Below are 15464 nucleotides of genomic sequence, written 5' to 3'. Positions count from 1 at the left end.
TATCCATGAGCATGGAATGTTCTTCCATTTGTTAGTGTCCTCTTTTATTTCCTTGAGCGGTGGTTTGTAGTTCTACTTGAAGAGGTCCTTCATATCTCTTGTAAGTTGTAGTTGTATCCCTAGGCATTTTATTCTCTTTGTAGCAATTGTGAATGGGAGTTCATTCATGATTTGGCTCTCTGTTTGTCTGTTATTGGTGTGTAGGAATGCTTGTGGTTTTTACACATTGATTTTGTATCCTGAGACTTTGCTGAAGTTGCTCATCAGCTTAAGGAGATTTCAGAGCCCAGAAATCATTTCTAAAAACAGGTTCCAGTGATTCTGATGCATTTAGAAAAGACAATACATAGAAATTCTGACATATAAAGAAATATGTAGAAAACTGGGTCTTCATTGATGAGCTGCAGCCAAAGACCACCAGTAACATACCTACAGTCAAACAAATCTGAGTTCACTGGCTTGGCTCATTGCAACCAGGGAGCCCACACACCATGGGGGAACTTTGACAGCATTGCATTAAGAGTTAGAAGGAACTTTCTCAAGGAATTCTGCTTGTTAGGTGTTATGGGGAAGGGTTCAAGAAAGTAGGCATTAGCTATGGATTGGGTGCTGTCAGGAAATGAACAATTCCATGATTGGGTATCATGATAATTTTTATCTAGAAGGCAGGAGAAATTAAGAGGGGCTAAATTCAATTGGTAGAAAACTGGCAGTTACTCTACTGGGTGAGTTGGCATTTTTACAGTTTTACACTGGCCTTGATTTTTCCTGTTGCACTCAAACACAGTTACGAAGTGGTCTTGTTTTTGTTTCACTTCATCATGGACACAGAGTGATCTCACCTATTACAGGTGCTTTAGGAGATTGTTTATGTTCAACAGGAGGAATCCATGGCTTAGCTGCAAGTGCCGTCAGCCCTGAGGCCCAGTTGCTAGTACCAGGTCAGCTCCCAGCTATTAAGATATTAAGAGCTGCGTTTTTCTTTCATTTTTCTTTTCTTTTCTTTTTTTTTTTACAATTAAGAGACGGGGTCTTGCTCTGTCACCCAGGCTAAAGTGCAGTGGCGCAAGCATAACTCAAGGGATCCTCTTGCCTCAGCCTTCTGAGTAGCTGGGATTGCAGGTGCATGCCACCACATGTAGCTAATTTTTTTTTTTAACTTAAAAAAACTGTATTATTATCTCACTTTTTTCTTTCTCACTTCTTGGGCATCAGTTGTTTGTCCTTTTTCTCCTTCTTCCACGGTCTTGCCACACGTCCTTTTTCCATTTTTGCCAATGTCTGACCAGCTTCAAGTCACACTGCAGACACTGGGAGGAACAGCCTTTGATTACTTTTCCTTTCACAATCAGCTTGTCTAATATGTGAATAAAATGTCCCATTCTCTGATGGATAGCAGCTTCTGTAGTTACTGCTGATACATATATGTGTGCACATGTGATAAAGAAAAACAGCTCCCAAATACCCACAATAAGATCAAAGTAAGGTGATAACTTTTAAGTTACTATTAGGTTGGTGCATTGGTACTTTTAATGGCAAAAACCACAATTACTTGTGCACCAACCTAATATCTCAAGAGAAGAAAATTTGTCTTTTATGTAGTTTTTGGCATATCATAAATGTTTAGTAAATATGAAAGGTGACGTTGGTTGTAATCTTGGGGAGTAAAAGAAGGAAGTCATGATATTAAAAGGAATCAGAAGTAGTTTATCTCATTTTAAGTCCTCAGAGAAGCTCTAAACACCTCTAACAAACAGCCCTAAAAGTGTTGCAGTAAAAAAGATGTGGATTTAGTGGTCAAAAGGACATTAAGACAACCAAAACATAGGCTGGGTGTGGTGGCTCACTCTTGTAATCCCAGCACTTTGGGAGGCCAAGGCAGGCTTGATCCTCTGAGGTGATGGGTTCGAGACCAGCCTGGCCAACATAGGTGAAACCCCATCTCTACTAAAAAAATTATCCAGGCTTGGTGGCACACGCCTATAATCCCAGCTACTTGGGAGACTGAGGGAGGAGAATCACTTGAGCCTGGGAGGCGGGGTTGCAGTGAGCCAAGATGGCACCACTGTACTCAAGCCTGCGCCTCAGAATGAGACTCTTTTTAAAAAAAAAAAAAGAAAGAAAGAAAGAAAGAAAAAAAAGAAAACCAAAACATAGTTTAGATATTGATTGTAGAAATATAGAATCTACGACTTTTTAAGAATCTTAAGATGGCCAAATTAGATTTTCCCTTAGTTCTGAGTCTGCCTTGGATGCTGACTAAGACTGATGGGTTTGCAAGGTCAAGCAAATGGTTGGTAAAACTCAGATCTTTGTAAATGGAGTGATGATTACTACAAATATGCTAATTGTCACTAAATAGAAATGCTTAAATTTAAGCAATTCTCAATAATTTTTTTTTTTTTTTTTTTTTTCCTGGAGACGGAGTCTCACCCACTCTGTCACCCAGGCTGGAGTGCAGTGGCATGATCTCCACTCACTGCAACCTCTGCCTCCCGGGTTCAACCTATTCTCTTGCCTCAGCCTCCTGAGTCGCTAGGATTACAGACTCATGCCACAACGCCCTACTAATTTTTGTGTTTTTAGTAGAGAAGAGGGTTTCACTATGTTGGCCAGGTTGGTCTCGAACTCCTGGCCTCAAGTGATACCTCCACCTCAGCCTCCTAAAGTGCTGGGATTATAGGCATGAGCCATTGTGCCCAGTCTCTCAATAAACTTTTACTTGCTTAGAATCCAGGAATTAGAGGTGTCAAGTATTTATATAATTAAAAACAAACACAAAAACAAACAAACAAACAAAAACCACGATTTATCCATTAAAAATATTTCTGTCCCAGCCCGGCATGGTGGCTCATGCCTATAATCCCAGCACTTTGGGAGACCAAGGCAGGCAGATCACCTGAGTCCAGGAGTTTGAGACTAGCCCGAACAACATGGTGAAAACCATCTCTACAAAAAATACAAAAAGAAATTAGCTGAATATGGTAGTGCTCGCCTGTAGTCCCAGCTACTCAGGAGGCTGATGAGGTGGAAGGATCACTGGAGCCCAGGAGGTCAAGGCTGCAGTAAGCCATGTCATAGCACTGCACTCCAGCCTAGGCTACAGAGTCAGATCCTTGCACCACTGCACTACAGCCTGGATGACAGCATGAGACCCTGTCTCAAAAAAAGAAAAGATTTTTGTCCTTATCACATATTTGGGCAATGTTCCCCATTACCCTATCAAAAAATCTTAATTAAAATTTTTGAATTATTATGCCTATAAGCCAAGTCTCTGATAGTTCAAAATAACAAAATGAGTGTTTCAGTGCCTAAACAAGAAGATCTACTGTTACCAAAAGAGGGAAAGTGAAGAATTGGGATGAAACCAGCTCAGGGGAAAAAGAGAAATCACATCAACTTGGCAAATGAATTGTTTCTAGATAATGTATTTATAGCAGCTCTTCAAATTCCAGGTGATCTTAGTTCCTTTCAAAACAATACACTCTTTCAAAACTCTATTTTAAAAGGAAAAATAAGATCACGTTGCCAAATGTAGACTACATCATTACCCTTTTACTGTCATTGCTTCTTAATTTCTTTACATGTTCTCTGGAAAGAGAAAATATGTGGAAAGAGAGATATAAACATAAAGATTATACTCTCCTTTTTTTGAAGCCAATTTTATTTCAATCTTAATAGTCATATTGAAGCACATGGTTACTCTGCAAATGATCCAAGTAAAATATATGTTTTAAGATCTTTACTAACGTGTTGACAATATATACCAATAAAACAGTTTTATAAAAAGAAGCCTAGTAATGGGCAAATGTAAGTGTATTTTAATTTGTATCAAATACTAAAATAATAAACTTGACTGTTTACAACATTTTAAATTGAAATGTGTACCACGTAGTTATTTGCCAACCCTCATTATGAGAGTCGGAAGATGGAAAATATGTTCCTTTCATTCCATTTGCCTTTAGTTCCATTTTAGAGACATACAGGAAAATTAAAAAAGAAAAATAGTCACCAAGCTTACAGTTTAAGAAAAATAAGTTTAAAGAAAATCTAGGTGGATCTAGAAATGAACGTGCACGGCCAGGTACGGTGGCTCACACCTGTAATCCCAGCACTTTGGGAGGTCGAGGCAGGTGGATCACCTGAGCCCAGGAGTTGGAGACTAGCCTGGCCAACATGGTGAAGCTCCGTTTCTACTAAAAATACAAAAATTAACTGGGCATGGTGGCACGCACCTATAATCTCAGCTACTTTGGGAGGCTGAGGCGAGAGAATCTCTTGAACCTTGCAGTTTGAAGGCTGCAGTGAGCCAAGATCATGACATTGCTCTCCAGCCTGGGCGAAGAGTGAGACTCCATCACAAAAAATAAAAAATAAAAAATAAGAGAGAGAGAAAGAAATGAATATTTCTAGAACTAACACGAGGCAGAGGTACACAGAGGTAGGATGCATAGAAACATTTGGAAAGCATGGTTTTACCTGCCTCTGTCCAGCTCTCCAACCATACTTAGACTTGGTCTCTCTCCGAGCCTTGAAGATTTTGAGCCTCTTAACTTTATACAACAAACTAGAGTTCAAATACTTCATTGCTAAAATCTAGACGATCATATGACTCTGATTATAACCCTTATTTTCCTGGCTTTTAAAGCCGGTGAATTATTTATATAATAGTTAAAAACAGAAAAATCTATCTGGAATTTACTCAGTGAACAACCACCAAGAATAATACCAAAGGAAAAAAACTTCTAGTTAGGAGAAGAATGAAAAGGTGTTTCAATGTCATGAATGTGTTGAATTTATATATACATGTATGCTTTAGGTTTATGTATGATATTAAACCATCTTCTCTGCCAGACACACATCTGCAAGAACTTTTGAACATGTGATGAGATCTCACAATCATGAGAATGGCATTTTAGGTGTGCTGTCTTTTAGGGTGAATGCACTACAGTTTTACTCAGTCTGTTCATGTGTTTAATTGCCTTCTGTTATTATTTTTTATGCAAGAAATCTAGCCAGAGACCAGGGAATCAAAACAATTATGTTTGGCTTGTGTTCCTTCAAATGAGAACAGATCCTACCAACTGCAGCAAAGTTCACCCTTAACCCGAGTGCCTCATCCACACCTGTGCTTTCAATAATCTGTCTCAGATCATCTACTCAGGCAGAATGGAGGGATTAGGGCATTGTTCAGGTAAATCAAGCCCCCAAAAATCACTTGAAGGAAAAAATATACTTTCTAAAGTACAATATGGTTACTAATTTACACCAATTGGTTTCAAATATGCATTTTATTCACCAGATAAGCAATTGCTCAACACTTTCTCTTAGCTAGGTAGTTAATATTCATGTAATAATGTGTATATGATACTAGTTATAGATATAAAAACAGTGGTCAGAGGCCAGGCGCGATGGCTCACGCCTGTAATCCCAGCACTTTGGGAGGCTGATGCAGGCGGATCACGAGGTCAAGAGATCAAGACCATCCTGGCCAACATGGTGAAACCCCATCTCTACTAAAAATACAAAAGTTAGCTGGGCGTGGTGGTGGGTGCCTGTAGTCCCAGCTACTCGGGAGGCTGAGGCAGGAGAATCGCTCGAACCCAGGAAGTGGAGGTTGCAGTGAACCGAGATCATGCCACTGCACTCCAGCCTGGCAACAGAGTGAGACACCATCTAAAAAAAAAAAAAAAAGCAGTGGTCAGAACTACATGGAAAATATTGAAACACATTGAACTGAGTCTTAACGTTTGGAGAATCATTGTAATATTTGAGCATTTGAGCAGCAAGACCGCTATTTTCATATGACCACTGACTAGTATGGAGATGGGGCCGGGCGCTGTGGCTCATGCCTGTCATTCCAGCACTTTTGGAGGCCAAGGCAGGTGGACTGCTTGAGGCCGGGAGTTCAAGAACGGCCTGAGAAACATTGCAAGACCCCATCTCTACCAAAAAAAAAAAAAAGAAAGAAAGAAAAAGAAAAAAAAGAAAAACAAAACAAAATTGAATGGAAATGACAATATAATTCAGCAAACTTATAAAATGAACATTTTTGTCTTTCCGATATTATCATGTTCACAAAGATGCAGCCATGGGGGGAAAACTAGAATGGAGGCCATTTCCCCCAAATCCTTGATAAGACATTGTCTTCTCTTTCTGCAGTTTTTAAGCTCTGATTTTTCTAAAGCATTGTTGGCTTCTCTTGCACCTGTCTGCATTAGGTCCCCTCTGTGATTGGCTCAACAAGCTGTCCGGACCAGCTTACCCAGAACTCCAGGAGAGAGATGCCAGACCAGTTTGGCAAATGCATGCAGCTCCTCCTGAGCCAGAGTTCCTTCTCTGCGGTGATGCTGGCTTTATTCTTGTTTTTCTCACTGTTTTTCCTCTAAGTACGTTTATTTCTAAAATATCACTTGTATTAATATATTTTAATGTCAGTTTTCCCCTTGTTATTTAACTGTTTTCTATCATCAGTTCCTAAATTCATTTATTTCACGTAATCATTAAATTTTATCTTCTTATAAAAAAGTATCTACTTGGGATTATATTACATTAAACTTTTTTCCTTATCTTTTAGTTAATTTACTTTCCCACTTTCCAGTACATTTTTCTGTTTAATAGCGTCTTAGCTACAGTTTTCGGTTCAGTTCATCCATTAACTATCATCCCACTTTCCACAGTGTATTCTCACTTTTCATGTGTATCTTTAGTCCCTGGAAAAAAGAAAGTACATTTGCAGTTTTAACCTAGAGGTTAAAAAACTCACATAACTTGGGTAACTCAATTCTCAACACTTTGCGGGCAATTTTGGAAATAGGAATGAATTACAATGACCTTTTTTTTTTTAGAATGGTTTGAGTTATCTTGATCTTTGTACCTATCAACAGATAGTCAAGTTTCTTGTACAAACTTGGACTTGGGAATTGGAATTCAGCATCAAAACTACCTTAAAGTGGATGAATATGGAAAGAGAATATAGGAAAAAGTAGAAGGGAAAATCAGCTTAAGAGGAGAAGACCAGAGAACTTTTTTTTTTTGAGACGGAGTCTTGCTCTGTCACCCAGGCTGGAGTGCAGTGGCACAATCTCGGCTCACCGCAAGCTCCGCCTCCCAGGTTCACGCCATTCTCCTGCCTCAGCCTCCCGAGAAGCTGGGACTATAGGCACCCACCACCAGGCCTGGCTAATTTTTTTTTGTATTTTTAGTAGAGACGGGGTTTCACCGTGTTAGCCAGGATGGTCTCGATCTCCTGACCTCGTGATCCGCCTGCCTCGGCCTCCCAAAGTGCTGGGATTACAGGCGTGAGCCACAGTGCCCAGCCTTTTTTTTTTTTTTTAAATAAAACTTTCAGAACCAATAATCTACTTAACTGATATTTTATCCTTATTTTATTATGATTTTAATTTTAATAGTTTTGGGGGAACAGGTGGTGTTTGGTTGTGTGGAAAAGTTCTTTAGTGGTGATTTCTGAGATTTTGTTGAACCCATCACCCGAACAGTGTACACTGGACCCAGTGTGTAGTCTTTCATCCCTCACCTGCTCCCACCCTTCCCTCCAAGTCTTCAAAGTCCATTATGTCATTCTATGCCTTTGCATTCTCATAGCTTAGCTCCCGCTTAGAAGTGAGAACATAGGATGCTTGGCTTTCCATTCCTAAGCTACTTCACTTATAATAATAGTCTCTAACTCCATCCAGGTTGCTGCAAATGCCACTATTTTGTTCTTTTTAATGGCTGAGTAGTATTCCATGGTGTGTATATATATATACCACATTTTCATTTTTTGTTTTGTTTTGTTTGTTTTTTTGAGATGGAGTCTTCCCACAAGCAGTGTAACAGTGTTTCCTTTTCACTACATCCATGCCAACATCTGCTATTTTTAAATTTTTTAATTATGGCCATTCTTGCAGGAGTAAGGTGGTATCTCACTGTGATTTTGATTTGCATTTCCCTGATAATTAATTATGTTATTTTTTCATGTTAGCCATTTGTATATCTTCTTTTGAGTATTGCCTACTCATGTACTTTGCCTATTTTTTGATGGGACTATTCGTTTTTTTTTTCTTCCTTATTTGTTTGAGTTCCTTGGAAATTCTGGATATTAGTCCTTTGTCAGATGCATAGTCTGTGAGTATCCTCTCCCACTCTGTGGGTTGTCTATTTACTCTGCTGATTATTTCTTTTGCTTTAGATCCCGTCTACTTATCTTTGCTTTTGTTGCATTCGCTTTTGGATACTTAATCATAAACTCTTTGGCTAAGCCAATGTCAAGAAGAGTTTTCCTGATGCTATCTTTTATAATTTGTATGGTTTCAGGTCTTAAATTTTAGTCTTTGATCCATCTTGAGGTGATTTTCATATAAGGTGAGAGATGAGGATCCAGCTTCATTCTTCTCCATGTGGCTTGCCAATTGTCCCAGTGCCATGTGTTGAATAGCATGTCCTTCCCCACTTTTATGTTTTTGTTTGCCTTGTCAATGATCAGTTGGCTGTAATTGACAGCCAAATGGCTCTATTTCTGGGTTCACTATTCTGTCATTGGTTTACATGCCTATTTTCACACCAGTACCCATGTACTGTTTTGGTAACTTTAGTCTTGTGGTATAGTTTGACGTTAGGTAATGTGATGCCTTCAGATTTGTTCTTTTTGCTTAGTCTTGCTTTGGCTATGAGGGGTCTTTTTTTGTTCCATCTGAATTTTAGGATTGTTTATTCTAGTTTTGTGAAGAATGATGATGGTATTTTGATGAGAATTGCATTTAATTTGTACATTGCTTTTGGCAGTATGGTCATTTTCACAATATTGATTCTATCCATCCATGAGTATGTGATGTGTTTTCATTTGTGCTGTCTATGATGTCTATGATTTTAACAGCATTTTGCAGTTTTCCTTGTAGAGAACTTTCACCTCCTTGGTTACCTATATTCTTAGGTATTTTATTGTATTATCTTTAATGAAGTGTCTATTGATTGCATATATTCTGTTGGCTGCCTGCGTTGCATCTGTGGTTTAGTTCCTGAGGGAAACTTTTCTGGACTGGGAAGTGGTCAACTTGAGGGTTGGTAAAAAAAAAAAAAAAAAAAAAAATACCAACAACAGTATAGGTTTGAAAAAGGAAAGTTTATTAGAAAGAAAGAACAGAAGAGTGCACTCTTCTGCAGCTGGGGAGCCTCAGCAAGAGGAGTGAGCACCCCGCAGTGGACTTTTCCTTAGGAGCATTTATGGACCTTAAGGCCAGAGCTTAAGGGTAATTCAAACCATATTAGCCACACAGGTCATGATAAATGATTACATTTGTAGACATTTTAGTGTCTTAATGTCAACAAGGGTTGCACAATGAGTTTCAGCATGGAATTCGGAGATTTACAGAAATTCTAGTTACTTATACATTTTTGGGAGGAAAGAAATTTGGAACCAAATGCCTGCTTTAGATAATAAGGAAATCTGAGGCCAGGTATGGTGGCTCATGCCTGTAATCCTAGCACTTTGGGAAGCTGAGGCGAATGGATCACCTGAGGTCAGGAGTTCAAGACCAGCCTGGCCAACATGGTGAAACTCCATCTCTATTAAAAATACAAAAATTAGCTGGGCATGGTGGCAGGTGCCTGTAATCCTAGCTACTTGTGAGGCTGAGGCAGGAGAATCGCTTGAACCCAGGAGGCAGAGGTTGCAGTGAGCCAAGATCGCGCCATTGCACTCCAGCCTGGGTGACAAGAGTGAAACTCCATCAGAAGAAGAAGAAGGAGAAGGAGAAGGAGAAGCAGAAGGAGAAAGAGAAGAAGAAGAAGAAAGTCTGATTACTTCTAATTTCACCACATAAGGAGTTTTGCCTCCAGATGCCCTGGGTTTTTTGTTTGCATGTTTGTTTGTTTGTTTTTGAGACAGAGTCTCCCTCTGTCGCCCAGACTGGAGTGCAGCGGTGCGATTTTGGCTCACTGCAGCCTCTACCTTCTGGGTTCAAGTGATTCTCATGCCTCAGCCTCCAGAGGAGCTGGGACTAAGGCATGTGCCATCACACCCAGCTAATTTTTGCATTCTTAGTAGAGACAGGGTTTCACCATGTTGGCCAGGCTGATCTCGAACTCCTGGTTCCTCGGCCTCCCAAAGTGCTGGGATTACAGGTGTGAGCCACATGCCTGGCCCAGGTGGCATGTTTGATGGTCACCAGGTGGTCTTTGCTCACTTCTGAACTTCTCAATAAGTAGTTTTTGTCTCCAGGGCCTGTTCAATGGTCACCAGGTGATTTTCGCTCTCCTTACTCCCCAAGTTGTCATTAAGAGTCCTCTCTTCAAGGTGGCCTCTTTACTTCTTAAATACCCAAGTGCTTCCCAAATGGGGCAGGAAAAAACAATAATAAATCAATCAATAAATACTCAGGTGCCTCTGAAAGTATTTTTGCTTTCTAGAAAAGAAAACAAAGGTTCCAGGCTCATCTTAATTTTTCCCGCCCCAAGACATAGGATCAGATTTTTTGAAAAGCTCTTGTTTATTTTAACTGAGAACAATACTGGAGAAAAAAGAAAAAAATCAAATTGGGCACTGGAGTATATGAAATTGTTTTACACAACTGTTGGAAGGAGGCAGAATGACATCAGAGAAGATACCACTCATTACTGCAGTAACAGCAATAACGTCCTAAAAAGAAGAATGATTTCACATTAATGTTTTCAGTTTATCTCTTAACTCCTTTTGTCTTGCTGTATTAAAAGAAGTTATTTTCCTACTTTCTATTTTACACTAATTTAACACGCTATATTATAGACTGTCATACTGAACCATGTGTCTTAATTATTGTGTTACACCCTAAAACTTCTTAAAATTCTTCTAAAAATTCCTAGAATTCAAATTTTTTAAAATCCTCAACCCAGGTATTCTGGAATTGCCTCCAACATATGCCAGTTCGGGGGGCTCTCCCTGGCCCCTTATCAGCATCACAGAAATTCCATCTATCTTGAAAAGATAAACAAACCCGTCCTCCCTCAAGAACACAACCACAAATCCAACCCAGCCTGATAAGCAGAATCTCTCAATGGACACTTAAAGAAGATACTAACATCCAATGGGCAAATCATTGGTTCTCCAAGTTTGTTCGTTTGCTTTCGTTTCGTTTCGTTTCGTTTCGTTTTGTTTTGTTTTGTTTTGTTTTGTTTTGAAGTGGAGTCTCTCTCAGTCGCCCAGGCTGGAGTGCAGTGGCACAATCTCAGTTCACTGCAAGCTCTGCCTCCCGGGTTCACGCCATTCCCCTGCCTCAGCCTCCTGAGTAGCTAGGACTACAGGCGCCCGTCACCACGCCTGGCTAATTTTTTGTATTTTTAGTAGAGATGGGGTTTCACCGTGTTAGCCAGGATGGTCTCAATATCCTGACCTCGTGATCCGCCCGCCTCGGCCTCCCAAAGTGCTGGGATTACAGACGTGAGCCACTGCTACCGGCTCATTCGTTTTTTTTTTTTTTTTTTTTTTTTTTTTTTTTTTTTTTTTTTTTTTTGAGACGGAGTCTCGCGCTGTGTCACCCAGGCTGGAGTGCAGTGGCGCGATCTCGGCTCACTGCAAGCTCCGCCTCCCAGGTTCACGCCATTCTCCTGCCTCAGCCTCCGAGTAGCTGGGACTACAGGCGCCCGCCACCACGCCCGGCTAGTTTTTTGTATTTTTAGTAGAGACGGGGTTTCACCATGTTAGCCAGGATGGTCTCGATCTCCTGACCTCGTGATCCACCCGCCTCGGCCTCCCAAAGTGCTGGGATTACAGGCTTGAGCCACCGCGCCCGGCCTCATTCGTTTTTTTTAACAATGCTTTTCTAGCCTTCTCCTTTCGAGTTGATTTTTCCTCTTTTTTTAATGCTTGTGCCAAACAAACAATATGCTTGTTTGTTTGCATATTCATTTATTTTAAGGCTGTCTAGGACTGAATTCCAATTTCAGAAGTCTTTGGATAACGAACTATTGTCTCTTTGTTGCCCAAACCCAATTATCCAAACCAGGCAAACTAATCTGAAAATAAAACTAAATTATAGCCAAAATCATTAGAAAACTTCATTAAATGGAATAGTGAGATAATTCTATTCCTAGAAAGCTTACTTGGAATAATTGTTTTATTTTTGTTGACTGCGCTGTACTCCATAGAATCACTTCATAAGAGACAAAAGTTCAATCGAATTATATCATACTTCCATATTCAAATTACTGCCAGTTATTCCCCTGATAGCATTAAACGCAATTCCCAGACACCTTGGCCCATCTACAGAGACTTATAGTCCAAGATTTTTTTTTTTTTTAACTCAGCAAATTATAGCTACAGAAAATTTTAGGGGAACTTATCCAGATTCTTGATGGATTAAAACACCCCATGGCTATCCACCAATACAGCAGTCTATGATAATTGCCCAGTTGCTACAGGGATAAAACACAGATTTGTCTACAAAGACCCTAGCCCCATCCCCAAGAATTCGATTATATTAAAATTTTTTAAAAGAAAAAGTGAAAAAGAAGAAAAAATTATTTCCATTTCAATTGGAAGCATAGATAGGGAAATCGCTCAGCTAAAGAAATATACACAGTGACTCACACCTATAATCCCAGTACTTTGGGAGGTGGAGGTGGGTGGATTACTTGAGGCCAGGAGTTCAAGACCAGCTTAGAAAACCCCCATCTCCACTAAAAATACAAAAAAATTAGCCAGGTGTTTTGTCAAATGCTCTAGTCCCAGCTACTCATGAGGCTGAGATAGGATTGCTTGAGCCCATAAGCTCGAGGATGGGGTGAGCCAAAATCACACCACTGCACTTCAGCCTGGGTGACAGAGTAAGACCCTGTCTCAAAAAAAGAAAAGAAAAGAAAAGACAAAAGAAAAGAAAAGAAAGGAGAGAAAGAGAGAAAGATGCTCATCTTGAGTTTTAGTGTACCATACGTGTCAAACACCTTTTTGATGATGGAAGGATAGAGGTTTACTCCTTTGTAACCAAATGGAAGAAAGAAAAATTGAAGGTCCATATAGGCATGTGTATAGTTTTGTGTTAGGAAAATGAGGAAGTTGAAATTTGATGGTTTCTGTTTTCTCATGAATTATGATTTGCCTTGGGTTGTCTAGAGAGATAATCATAAAAGGGTTGTCTCTTTTTCTAATAATTTTACCTCACTTATTCTGCTGTCTTATTGAATTGGCTAGAATATCCAGTAAAATGTTGAATAGTACTACTTATTATGCAGGTTCATTTTGGTTCTTGGCTTTAGCTAGAATACTTCTACTATTTTATTATTAAGTATGGCACTGGCTATGGTTTTCTGGTATATTCTCTTTATCAAACTAAGAAGTTTTCTTCTATTCCCAGGATACTAAATTTTTGTTTTAGTTCTTGCTTTAAAATAGAGAATGTGTGTTACATTTTATCAAATGTTTTTTGTCATTTAAGAACATATGTTTTTCTCTCTAATCTCTTTATATAATGGACATTTTTACATTAAAATGCCAATACCATGTCATACAATTCAACAAATATTTTTTGAGTATTTTCCATGGGCCAGCTCCTAATTTAGACACTGGATATTCAGTGGTGAACAAAACATATATATGTGTGTGTGTGTATACATACACACACACACATGCACACATATACACACATACATATATACAAACATACATATATTTGTTTTGTTTTTGCCTTGTTTTGTTTTGTTTTTGAGGTGGAGTCTCGTTCTGTTGCCCAGGCTACAGTGCAGTGGTGTGATCTTGGCTCACTGCAACCTCCACCTCCCAGGTTCAAGCGATTCTCCTGCCTCAGCCTTCTGAGTAGTGGGGATTACTGGCACCAACCATCATGCCTGGCTAATTTTTGTATTTTTAGTAGAGAAGGGGTTTTGCCATGTTGACCATTCTCATCTTGAACTCCTGACTTCAAGTGATCTGCCCACCTTGGCCTCCCAAAGTGCTGGGATTACAGGTGTAAGCCACCATGACTGGCCCAAAGTATATTTATTTTTAAAATCCCTGCCATCACCAAGTTTATATTCTACTGCATGCATCTAACCTAGCATTTTTGCCTCTAGGAATTTGTTCTACAGATCTATGCTTAAATGTACATAGGAACAAGGGTATTGGCTGGAGCAGTTTTCTACATTGAAGAGCAACAATAATAGGCAAGTGATAAAGGAATGATGGCATATTGGTATGTAGAACTATGCGGCCATTCAAAGATTCAGATAGACACATGTATTTTCACATAAAAAGTTCTATAAGATACATTATTTTTTTAAAAGCACACATCATAGATCCATAGAAGATGTATATGCTCATAATACAGATTTATAGAAAACAAAGTGAAGGTTATGAATCAAACTGTAACAGTGGTTGTTACCTCTGGTAAGGGAATTAGGAATGGGAGTAGAGCGAATAGAAACCGTAATGTTACTCTATAAATTTTTCTGTTGTTTGAACCATTTGCAACGAGAATTTATTTGTGTATCATTTGTGTAATTTTTAAAAGACAGAAAGAAAAAAATAGCATGGAACTGCTGTGAAACCAGCAAAATTTTGACAGATGGTCTGTCAGAACTAACAAGAAAAAATGCAAGCATTGGGAAAATAACAGAGAAAAAAATATCAGATCAATATCCTCAGTTAATTAAAACTAAGAGAGAAAAGCAAGAGAGAGGTAGAAAAACAATCTAAAAAAATGAGAATTTAAAACCAAAGCAGGAGATGAGAGAGACCTTGAGGAGCCATTAACTGTGACCACAGCCCATCACATCTATGATTTACGAAGATTATTTTATCAAAATCAGAGCATCACGAGTCTTCCAGCTTTATTTCAGAGAGGCTGGAAGGCATCGTTTCATTTCAGCACCCAAGAGGAAACGATCAAGAGCCAAGAAAGATTTAAATATCTTCAGAGACAAGAGTTTTGCTTGCCAACTTTTAAGGAGCCAAGATTGTCATGATGAACCAAGACGCTGAGCAGAGAACAGATTCTCAAGTAAACGGCAGGGACCAAGCAGAATGACATCTCCAAGTCTGATGTTTTTTATTCAAGAGTCTTGTCTTTTTTCTTATTAAAAAAACTGTAGGCCGAGCATGGTGGCTCACGCCTGTAATCCCAGCACTTTGGGAGACTGAGGCGGACGGATCACAAGGTCAGGAGTTCGAGACCAGCCGGACCAACATGGTGAAAACCCATCTCGATTAAAAATACAAAAATTAGCGAGCTGTGGTGGTGGGCGTCTCTAATCCCAGCTACTTACTCAGGAGGCTGAGGCAGGAGAATTGCTTGAACCTGGGAGGCGGGGTTGCAGTGAGCCGAGAGCATGCCACTGCACTGCAGCCTGGGCATCAGAGTAAGACTCCATCTCAAAAAAAAAAAAAAGTAAATTTTTTAAAAAATTCAGTTCATGCTGCTCCAGACAAAATCATATTGCACCCAGCAGCTTTCTGAATATTCGGCTGTCCATTTCACTGACCATCCTTAATTTTGCCT

This window comes from Theropithecus gelada, chromosome 5 (assembly GCF_003255815.1).
Source record: "Theropithecus gelada isolate Dixy chromosome 5, Tgel_1.0, whole genome shotgun sequence".
NCBI classification, from domain to species: domain Eukaryota; kingdom Metazoa; phylum Chordata; class Mammalia; order Primates; family Cercopithecidae; genus Theropithecus; species Theropithecus gelada.
Note: the sequence above shows the minus strand (reverse complement) of the source record.